Raw genomic sequence first — 10,835 nt, 5'->3', positions numbered from 1 at the left:
AGATCTGAAAAACTTTTTTTTATAACTATGAAGTATTTTGTAGCTGGAAACTTAAAATATCTTCCTGTGCCCTTCACATAGCCTAAGTTTACCTTTCTCTGTCTTAAGGCGCACACTGAATCTCCAAAATATGGTGCAGAACTGGCAATTTGACTTCTGTTGCTGGTGGCTTTTACAATTCTCCTCAAAGAAGGCCTGTGACAGCTTGGCTTCCCCAGAGGAGACCATGTCCATGGTGAAACTTGTTCTTAGTAGTCTGAATCTGCCCACAGAAGACACACTGAGGCAGGAAAATTACAAGCAGAGCAGGGAAGAATGGTGATTCTCACCAACACACAGGTGGCATAAGATACTTGGTTTCTCAACATTGGCATATCTCTGGCCCATAATAAGTCAGGATGTTTGTGCATTCATAGATATTCTCTTTGGCTGAACAATTTCAAAGCAAACAGCTCCTGGTAAATGGTTGTTTTCCCATACCCTCTCTCCCAACTTCACAATCACAGGTAAACAAAGTGTTTTATGTCTCTTCTTTTTCATGTGCTAGTTTGTATCCTTTGAAAAGTTAGCAAATAATTCAGTTTCCATATGACCATGTGTTACTGAACCAGACCTGTATTGCCCATTGTACAGCATGTCAATTATTGAAATTATGAGTTTTTTTAAAGGGAGGGGAGGGCTATTCATAAGGTACCATGAGAAAGAAGATGGGAGATCCAAGTCTCAAACCCATCTCTGCAAGGATGGGATTTGGATATTCACGGCATAAAGAAGCAGGCTAATTTAAGGCATCAGACAGGTGATTCAAAGTAAGTAATCAGAGGTCTGCACATGTGTAATCAATCTTTATGGCTCTTCATAGGACATGTTCAGAAAATGGTGGCATTAGCATGATTTGAGGGTGCAGTTTTTGGCCTCCTGACATAAAAGGTTATGCACAGGTTCAGCTTGTTTCAGGGTTCAGCAGGTTTCAGGGACACTTTTCAAGTCCCTGAAAAATAATCTAGGTAACCATTATCATCATGATGCATACATTGGGGTGTTATCTACAACAAAGCCAGTGGGAGACTAGCTTTGTTCAACTTTATGACCTCTAAAATTAGTGATTTTTTAAAGTCAATTAAAAGCAAGTGACGAAAAGGAAGTGAAGCTACAGGGTTTATTCAGAGTTTCCCTCAGTGTTACAAGCACTTTAAGGGATGACTCGATTGACATTTGTGGGAACCTGGAATTCCTCCTAAGAAATTTGGCATTCAACACACTTTGAAATCAAAAAAGTTTTAAAATACTGATAATCATTGTATTAATACTCATTTTGTGTCTTCCTTTAACATTCATTTCTTTTTTTTTGTATTCGTGTCTAAGCTGCCATAAATAATACTTTAGGGGTAGGAATCATTTCCTCCATTTTGCAAAAGAGGAAACCAGAGCTCAGAGAAACTAAGTGACTTGCTCCAGCTTTTATAGCTTATAAATTGGAGCTGGAGCCTGACTTGGGGGGCTTCTAACTCTTTGCCACAGCTCAGGCTATTTGAAAAGGTTATGAAGTTGTTTAGGCAAATATAATTTCAAATTCTTGGGAAAGCAGTAAAAAAATCCTCTTTTTTGGTAAGAGGATTTACAAAATTCTTTCACATTTATTTTCTGACATCAATGTAAATATCCTTTCTCTTTGTCAAGGGTATTTTTTTTTTTAATGAGTGATTCCTCCTTTGTGTGAAAAAGGACACTTCAACTTCACTACATAAATCCAAAAAATCACATATATTGACATTTTATGTTATTTTAAGACAATCTGTCTCCAATGTATACTATGTATATAAATTATTGTGTTTATGAGATAGCTGAAAGGACACCAGGCCTCATCTGGGTCTGGTCCTGTCTGTTACTTACAGCTGTGTGACCTTGGATAAGAAGCAAGCCTCTTATCACATTAGCACCACATCAGGGAGGACTTGTGAAATACAAAAATAATAGAAGCTAAGGAAAGGATGGCTGCCCACCAAAGGACTTATTGGTCTTATCTCAATGCTGGATTAAAAGAAAAAGAGAAGTTGGTCATGTGAGAGAGAAAGTGGAAGAGGTTAAAGGAACACATGGGAACCTGAAGAAAAGGGCAATAAATAAACAGCTTTACTAACCTCAGAAATGGTGGGCAGGACTGTCCTGTACTTGGTTAATGATTGTAACTAGTGAATTCTAATGATCTTTAAGGCTTCACCACTAAGATATACCAGGAATGTTTATCTAACTTGTTAATGACACAAAACGGCAGTACAGTTAAGATAATGAGAACACAATGATTCAATATGATTTTTAATATTGAAATGTTGGGAGTTTCTGAGACATTTTCCTTTTTTTTATGGTACTGGGCCTTGAACTCAGGGCCTTCACCTTGAGTGAGCCACTCCACCAGCCCTATTTTTGTGAAAGGTTTTTTGAGATAGGGTCTAGTGAACTATTTGTCCAGGCTGGCTTCGAACCGAGATCCTTCTGATCTCTGCCTCCTAAGCTGCTAGGATTACAGGTGTGAACCACCAGCATCCGGCCTGTGAGACATTTTCATGTACGAGAAGTAGCACTTCTTAAAAGATTTGAGAATTGTGATTCCAAGGTGGCGGCTACAGGGAGGAAGCAGAAAGCGTGCCTCCTATAGTGAAATCTCGGAGAGACGCTGGAGACACACCTTGCAGGCAAAACCACCGAGAAGAGGCAAAACTTTGACCCCTCCACACCTCCAGCTGGCGCAGAGCATCTCCACTTCATGTTAAATGGAGAAACCAGGAGGGTCCCCAGGCCTCCAGTCACTGGCGCCCAGACAGCTTGGGAAAACGCAGACAAGTTTTGTTCTACTTTATGCCTCCCCTTTGATGAGACAACTACAGAACAACATGTGAGGCAACATTTCCAGGATTGGAGACTGAAACTTCATTGCATTTGAACTTGGAGGTTTTTTTTTTTTAATCTATTTTTTGTTTTATTTTATTTATATATATATATATATATATATATATATACACACACATATATATTTCTTTCATTTACTTATTTTTAATTTTTATTCTTATCTTTATTCTTTTTATTTTTTATTTTCAATCCTCTCTCTCTCTATAATGCCTGTTCAGCTTACTGTCGATTAGTACACAAACACTCCCTGTTTATACCTTTGAAACTTTCTTGTTTGATTCCTTGTTTTGTTTTCTCCTACTTGTCTGTTTACTTGTTTTTCCCTTTTCTTTAACTTCTTGTTTTCCATCTCCTCTCACCCTTCCATTCTAAATATTACCATTGTTATTATTACAAGCTAGAAAATACTTAATTGCACACAGTACAGGGACAGCAACAACACCAAGGACAATGACAGGAAGACAGAAAAAACAGGGAAACCAGTTTCCCCACAGCAAAAAATTAGTACAGGAACCAGAGGGGAATGAAGAAAACAGAAACTCAGATCCAGACTCCAACAAAATGAAGATAAACTATGCCAAAGAACTCAATGAAGCCCACAAGAAAAATTTAAAAGAAGACATACTACAGGTACTCAATGAGAATTTTATAGAGATGATACTGGATATGGTCAACCAAAATGTACAGGAGACACTCAAGAAACTCCAAGACAACAAAAATAGAGAATTTGAAAAAGCAAAAGAAGAAATAAAGGAAACCATAGAAGCACTGTATAAACACCAAAGTGAAACAGAGAACACGATTAATAAAGAGATAAATGAACTCAGGACAAAAATAGACAACATTAAAGAGGAAACCATCCAGGATATGGGAAACCTCAGAAAAAAGAAAACAGAACTGCAAAACAAAACAGAAGGCCAATCCAGCATAATAGAACAAACAGAAGACAGAATCGCAGAACTTGAAGATGAAATGGTAATTAAAGGAAAAACAGAAGAACTATTAATTAAACAACTCAAGACCTGTGAAAAGAAAATGCAAGAACGCACCAACTCCATCAAAAGACCAAACTTGAGAATCATGGGCACTGAAGAAGGAGAAGAGGTACAAGTGAAGGGAATGCGTAATATATTCAACAAAATAATAATGGAAAATTTCCCAAATCTAGAGAAAGATAATCCCATACAGATGCAAGAGGCCTCCAGGACACCAAACAGACTAGATCAAAATAGAACTACCCCATGACATATCATCATTAAAACAAGTTCAGAAACTAGGGAAAGAATATTGAAGGCTGTAAGAGAGAAAAAACAAGTAACATACAAAGGTAAACCCATCAAAATCACAGCAGACTTCTCAACAGAAACATTAAAAGCAAGAAGAGCGTGGGGTGAGATCTTCCGGGCACTGAATGAAAATAACTTCAACCCCAGGATACTCTACCCAGCAAAACTATCATTCAAAATAGACGGAGCAATAAAAGTCTTCCATGATAAGCAGAAACTAAAACAATATGTGACCACAAAGCCACCACTACAAAAGATTCTTCAAAGGATTCTGCACACAGAAAGTGAAACCCACTTAACCATGAAAAGACAGGCAGCATCAAACCACAGGAAAAGAAAAAGCAAGAAGGTAGAGAGTAACCTCAACTTAGGTACACACAATCAAACCTTCAAACAACTAAGACAACTAAATGACAGGAATCACCACATACCTATCAGTACTAACGCTTAATGTTAACGGACTTAATTCACCCGTCAAAAGGCACTGCTTGATGAAATGGATTAAAAAGGAAGATCCAACAATTTGTTGCTTACAGGAGACCCATCTCACTGACAGAAATAAGCATAGGCTTAGGATGAAAGGCTGGAAGATTTACCAAGCCAATGGCCCCCAAAAACAGGCAGGAGTAGCAATACTTATCTCTGACAAAGTAGACTTCAAACCTACATTGATCAAATGAGATAAAGAAGGACACTCCATACTAACAAAAGGGGAAATAGACCAAAAGGAAATAATAATCATCAACCTGTATGCACCCAATGTCAATGCACCCAATTTCATCAAACATACCCTGAAAGACCTAAAAGCATATATAAATGCCAACACAGTGGTCGTGGGAGACTTTAACACCCCATTATCATCAATAGATAGGTCATTCAAACAAAAAATCAATAAAGAAATCCAAGATCTAAAATATACAATAGATCAAATGGACCTACTTGATGTCTACAGAACATTTCATCCAACTTCTACACAATATACATTCTTCTCTGCAGCCCATGGAACCTTCTCCAAAATAGATCATATCCTAGGGCACAAAGCAAGCCTCAGCAAATATAAGAAAACAGAAATTATACTGTGCATACTATCTGATCACAATGCAGTAAAACTAGAACTCAACAACAAAAGTAAAGAGAAAAAACACGCAAACAGCTGGAAACTAAATAACTCATTACTTAATGAACAATGGATCGTCAATGAAATAAAAGAGGAAATTAAAAAGTTCCTGGAAGTCAATGAAAATGAAAACACAACCTACCGGAACCTATGGGACACAGCTAAGGCAGTCCTGAGAGGAAAGTTTATAGCCATGAGTGCATATATTAAAAAGACTGAAAGATCCCAAATCAATGACCTAATGAAACATCTCAAACTCCTAGAAAAACAAGAACAAGAAAATCCCAAAACAAATAGAAGGAGAGAAATAATAAAAATAAGAGCTGAAATCAACGAAATAGAAACCAAAAAAAAAAAACCATACAAAGAATTAATGAAACAAAAAGTTGGTTCTTTGAAAAAATGAACAAGATCAATAGACCCTGGCAAACCTGACTAAAATGAGGAGAGAAAAAACCCAAATTAGTAGACTCAGGAATGCAAAAGGGGAGATAACAACAAACACCATGGAAGTCCAGGAAATCATCAGAGACTACTTCGAGAACCTATATTCAAATAAATTTGAAAATCTTAAAGAAATGGACAGATTTCTAGATACATATGAGCATCCAAAACTGAACCAAGAGGAAATTAATCACCTGAATAGATCTACAACACAAAATGAAATAGAAGCAGCAATCAAGAGTCTCCCCAAAAAGAAAAGTCCAGGACCTGATGGATTCTCTGCTGAATTCTATCAGACCTTTAAAGAACTGATACCAACCCTCCTTAAACTGTTCCACGAAATAGAAAGGGAAGAAAACTGCCAAACACCTTTTATGAAGCCAGTATTACCCTTATCCCAAAACCAGGCAAAGACACCTCCAAAAAGGAGAACTATAGGCCAATCTCCTTAATGAACACTGATGCAAAAATCCTCAACAAAATAATGGCAAACCAAATTCAACAACACATCAAAAAGATTATTCACCACGACCAAGTAGGCTTCATCCCAGGAATGCAGGCGTGGTTCAACACACGAAAATCAATAAACGTAATAAACCACATTAACAGAAGCAAAGACAAAAACCACTTGATCATCTCAATAGATGCAGAAAAAGCCTTTGATAAGATCCAACACCGTTTCATGATAAAAGCTCTAAGAAAACTAGGAATAGAAGGGAAGTACCTCAACATTATAAAAGCTATATATGACAAACCTACAGCCAGCATTATACTTCACAGAGAAAAACTGAAACCATTCCCTCTAAAATCAGGAACCAGACAAGGATGCCCACTATCTCCACTCCTATTCAACACAGTACTGGAATTCCTAGCCAGAGCAATTAGGCAAGAAGAAGGAATAAAAGGAATACAAATAGGTAAAGAAACTGTCAAAATATCCCTTTTTGCAGATGACATGATCCTATGCCTTAAAGACCCAAAAACCTCTATTCAGAAGCTTCTAGACATCATCAATAGCTACAGCAAGGTAGCAGGATATAAAATCAACATAGAAAAATCATTAGCATTTCTATACACTAACAATGAGCAAACTGAAAAAGAATGTATGAAAACAGTTCCATTTACAATAGCCTCAAAAAAAATCAAATACCTAGATGTAAACCTAACAAAAGATGTGAACGACCTCTACAAGGAAAACTATAAACTTCTGAAGAAAGAGATTGAGGAAGACATAGAAAGTGGAGAGATCTCCCATGCTCATGGATTGGTAGAATCAACATAGTAAAAATGTCTATACTCCCAAAAGTAATCTACATGTTTAACGCAATTCCCATCAAAATTTCAATGACATTCATTAAAGAGATTGAAAAATCTACTGTTAAATTTATATGGAAACACAGGAAGCCACGAATAGCCAAGGCAATACTCAGTCCAAAGAACAATGCTGGAGGTATCACGATACCTGACTTCAAACTATATTACAAAGCAATAACAATAAAAACAGCATGGTACTGGCACAAAAACAGACATGAAGACCAGTGGAACAGAATAGAGGACCCAGATATGAAGCCACACAACTATAACCAACTTGTCTTTGACAAAGGAGCTAAAAATATACGATGGAGAAATAGCAGCCTCTTCAACAAAAACTGCTGGGAAAACTGGTTAGCAGTCTGCAAAAAACTGAAACTACATCCATGTATATCACCCTATACCAATATTAACTCAAAATGGATCAAGGATCTTAATATCAGACCACAAACTCTAAAGTTGATACAGGAAAGAGTAGGACATACTCTGGAGTTAGTAGGTATAGGTAAGAACTTTCTCAACGAAACCCCAGCAGCACAGCAACTAAGATACAGCATACATAAATGGGACCTCATAAAGCTAAAAAGCTTCTGTTCATCAAAAGAAATGGTCTCTAAACTGAAGAGAACACCCACAGAGTGGGAGAAAATATTTGCCAACTATACATCAGACAAAGGACTGATAACCAGAATATATAGGGAACTTAAAAAACTAAATTCTCCCAAAACTAATGAACCAATAAAGAAATGGGCAAGTGAACTAAACAGACGTTCTCAAAAGAAGCAATTCAAATGGCCAAAAAACATATGAAAAAATGCTCACCATCTCTAGCAATAAAGGAAATGCAAGTTAAAACCACACTAAGATTCCACCTCACCCCTGTTAGAATAGCCATCATTAGCAACACCACCACCAACAGGTGTTGGCGAGGATGCGGGGAAAATGGAACCCTCTTACACTGCTGGTGGGAATGTAAACTAGTACAACCACTCTGAAAAAAAATGTGAAGGCTACTTAAAACACTAAACATTGATCTACCATTTGATCCAGCAATACCACTCATGGGGATATACCCAAAAGACTGTGACACAGGTTACTCCAGAGGCACCTGCACACCCATGTTTATTGCAGCACTATTCACAACAGCCAAGTTATGGAAACAGCCAAGATGCCCCACCACTGACGAATGGACTAAGAAAATGTGGTATCTATACACAATGGAATTTTATGCAGCCATGAAGAAGAACGAAATGTTATCATTCGCTGGTAAATGGATGGAATTGGAGAACATCATTCTGAGTGAGGTTAGCCTGGCCCAAAAGACCAAAAATCATATGTTCTCCCTCTTATGTGGACATTAGATCAAGGGCAAACACAACAAGGGGATTGGACTTTGAGCACATGATAAAAGCGAGAGCACACAAGGGAGGGGTGAGGATAGGTAAGACACCTAAAAAATTAGCTAGCATTTGCTGCCCTCAACACAAAGAAACTAAAGCAGATACCTTAAAAGCAACTGAGGCCAATAGGAATATGGGACCAGGAACTAGAGAAAAGTTAGATCAAAAAGAATTAACCTAGAAGGAAACACACACATAGGAAATTAATGTGAGTCAACTCCCTGTATAGCTATCCTTATCTCAACCTGCAAAAACCCTTGTTCCTTCCTATTATTGCTTATACTCTGTCTTCAACAAAATTAGAGATAAGGGCAAAATAGTTTCTGCTGGGTATTGAGGGGTCGGGGGGGAGAGGGAGGTGGCGGAGTGGGTGGTAAGGGAGGGGGTGGGGGCAGGGGGGAGAAATGACCCCAGCCTTGTATGCACATATGAATAATAAAAGAATTTAAAAAAAAGAGAGAGAAATAAGACCAGCTTCACAGAATCACTGTGAGGGCTGCATTAAAGGAAATACGTGTATATGTAAGTAAAGCATTGAACAGTGTGGGAATACAGCACAAAACACATGGTCTATGACACTTCCTAAATCTTACTGTTTTATCAAATTTGTCAGTGAAAATAATGAAACAGAAAAAAAAATAAAGATTTGAGAATTGAGGGGGCACCCATAATGAAGGAAAGGTAGGATGTTAAATGTTTCCAGGAGCCAAGCTACTTAGGTTTAAACCTGCTCTGCTATCTATTGCACCCGTGTGCTTACTGCCAGCCTTGCTGTACCTTGGCATCTCCACCTACATAATAAGGTTGTTTTAGGAGTTAAATGAGTTAATCTGGGGTCAACTTATTTTATTGCTGCTTGACTCATAGCCCTAGGCAAGATTTAGCATGGGATATGGCCCTGGGGTACTGAGACAGTGGTCATACTAGCAATGGAAATTATAGTAGAAAGTGTCCAAGTGTTCCATTCTTATTCACTTTTTTCTTCTTGAGCTGGACTTAAAAGGACTATCTCTCCCGACTGCCCTCTTGGCTCTCCTAATGCACTGTATGAACCAGTTGCTGATTAAACTTTTCCTTCCTGTCCTTGCTCTTAGGATTTAACACATCTTTTTGGGCCATCGCTGTGTTTCTTGACCTCATCTTTGGCTCTACATACCTTATCCATTCCCCTTTGCTTCACCATCCATAGTAGATGGTCAGCCCTGCTCTTGCCTCTGAGTCCCTTCTTGGAGTCTCAGTGGGAGTCAGTGCACAGTGAGAGTCAAAGGCACAGTGGGAATGGCTTCATTTACAGAAGACAGGATAAAAGGTTTTTGATTTTGAGATATGCAGAGTTTGACATTATCTGGACTCCTACAGGTAGTTAGGAATTCTACAAAGACTGAAAGTGTTAGACTGGATTTGAGAAAGGAAATCAAGCTGGAAAAGCCTATTTCATCAGTCATCTATGCGTTAGTTGTGAAGCCACCATTCAGAAGAGACTCTCCAGAGGAAAAGCAAAAGGTGGAGAACAAAATCTTGATGAGCATCTACAACAAGGATAGGCAGGAGAAAAGTAAGTTAGCAAAGAAAACTGAATCTAGACATTGAAGAGAACCAGACTAATAGATGCAACAGGAATAAAGAGCATCTGAAGGGATGTAGAGATCCAGGAGAAAAATAGGTTCCGCAGTTTAAAAGTCAGTCTCAGTAGGGAGGAGGCGGAACCAACAGGCAAGAATTAGAAGAAAATGGGTGGCCACATGAAACTGATAGAAAAAAGGAAAGAAGGCGCCCCATCCATTGTGAGTCTGTATTGGTTGAAGACCTGGCGCCTGTGTCCCCGCCCTGGGTTCTGTCAGTGCAGCCGTGCAGGGCAGTGCTTCTCCATTGTCCCCAGGTCTTGTGCAGGCCTTGCATCTGCAGACGGCCGCCAGGGCGCGCGGTATCCTCCTGGAGAAGACCAGCTCTGGGTCAAATTACTTATTTTAGTAAGACTGCACTGCTTCCCCAACATCCAAACCACAGCACGCGTTGCTGAGAGCAGACACCAAGTGACGCCAAAGCCCCGCGCCGCGGCTCCCTCACCCCTGTATGACTCGCTCTGACCACTGCGCAATTCGGACCGGCGAACGACCCGCGGGTCCCTAGGCTTTGGGTGGGTGTCCAAAGGACCTCTCCAGAGTAGCCTGTTCAAACCCTTTCCTCTAACTGACAAGGATTTAGTTTCTCCGACCTCTCAAATCCGGCGGTCCTGCCCCTGGCGACACCAGCTCAATTGGCAGTCCCTATTCCTTGGCTGGGGACCGCCCGGCCGGGCGGGGACGCTGTGCGACGCGAAAAACACCGCGGCTGACGTGTGCCGCGCCCAGAAGACGTTCCGGAAGTGAC

The 10,835-nt window shown here is 39.4% G+C and overlaps 1 long non-coding RNA gene across 1 annotated transcript; it reads right to left on the bottom strand.

Annotated features, from left to right (window-relative positions):
* Positions 1–10,243: 10,243 nt before the first annotated feature.
* Positions 10,244–10,829, bottom strand: LOC141417553 (uncharacterized). The gene is made up of 2 exons (XR_012442203.1): positions 10,681–10,829; positions 10,244–10,397 (listed from the first exon to the last, which is right to left on the bottom strand). It is a non-coding gene; the product is annotated as an uncharacterized lncRNA (long non-coding RNA).
* Between the last annotated feature and the right edge of the window lie 6 nt (positions 10,830–10,835).

The sequence above is a fragment of the Castor canadensis genome, chromosome 15 (genome assembly GCF_047511655.1).
Source record: "Castor canadensis chromosome 15, mCasCan1.hap1v2, whole genome shotgun sequence".
Classification (NCBI taxonomy): domain Eukaryota; kingdom Metazoa; phylum Chordata; class Mammalia; order Rodentia; family Castoridae; genus Castor; species Castor canadensis.
The sequence above is the reverse complement of the archived record's forward strand: the minus strand, read 5'-3'. Positions and strand labels throughout refer to the sequence as shown.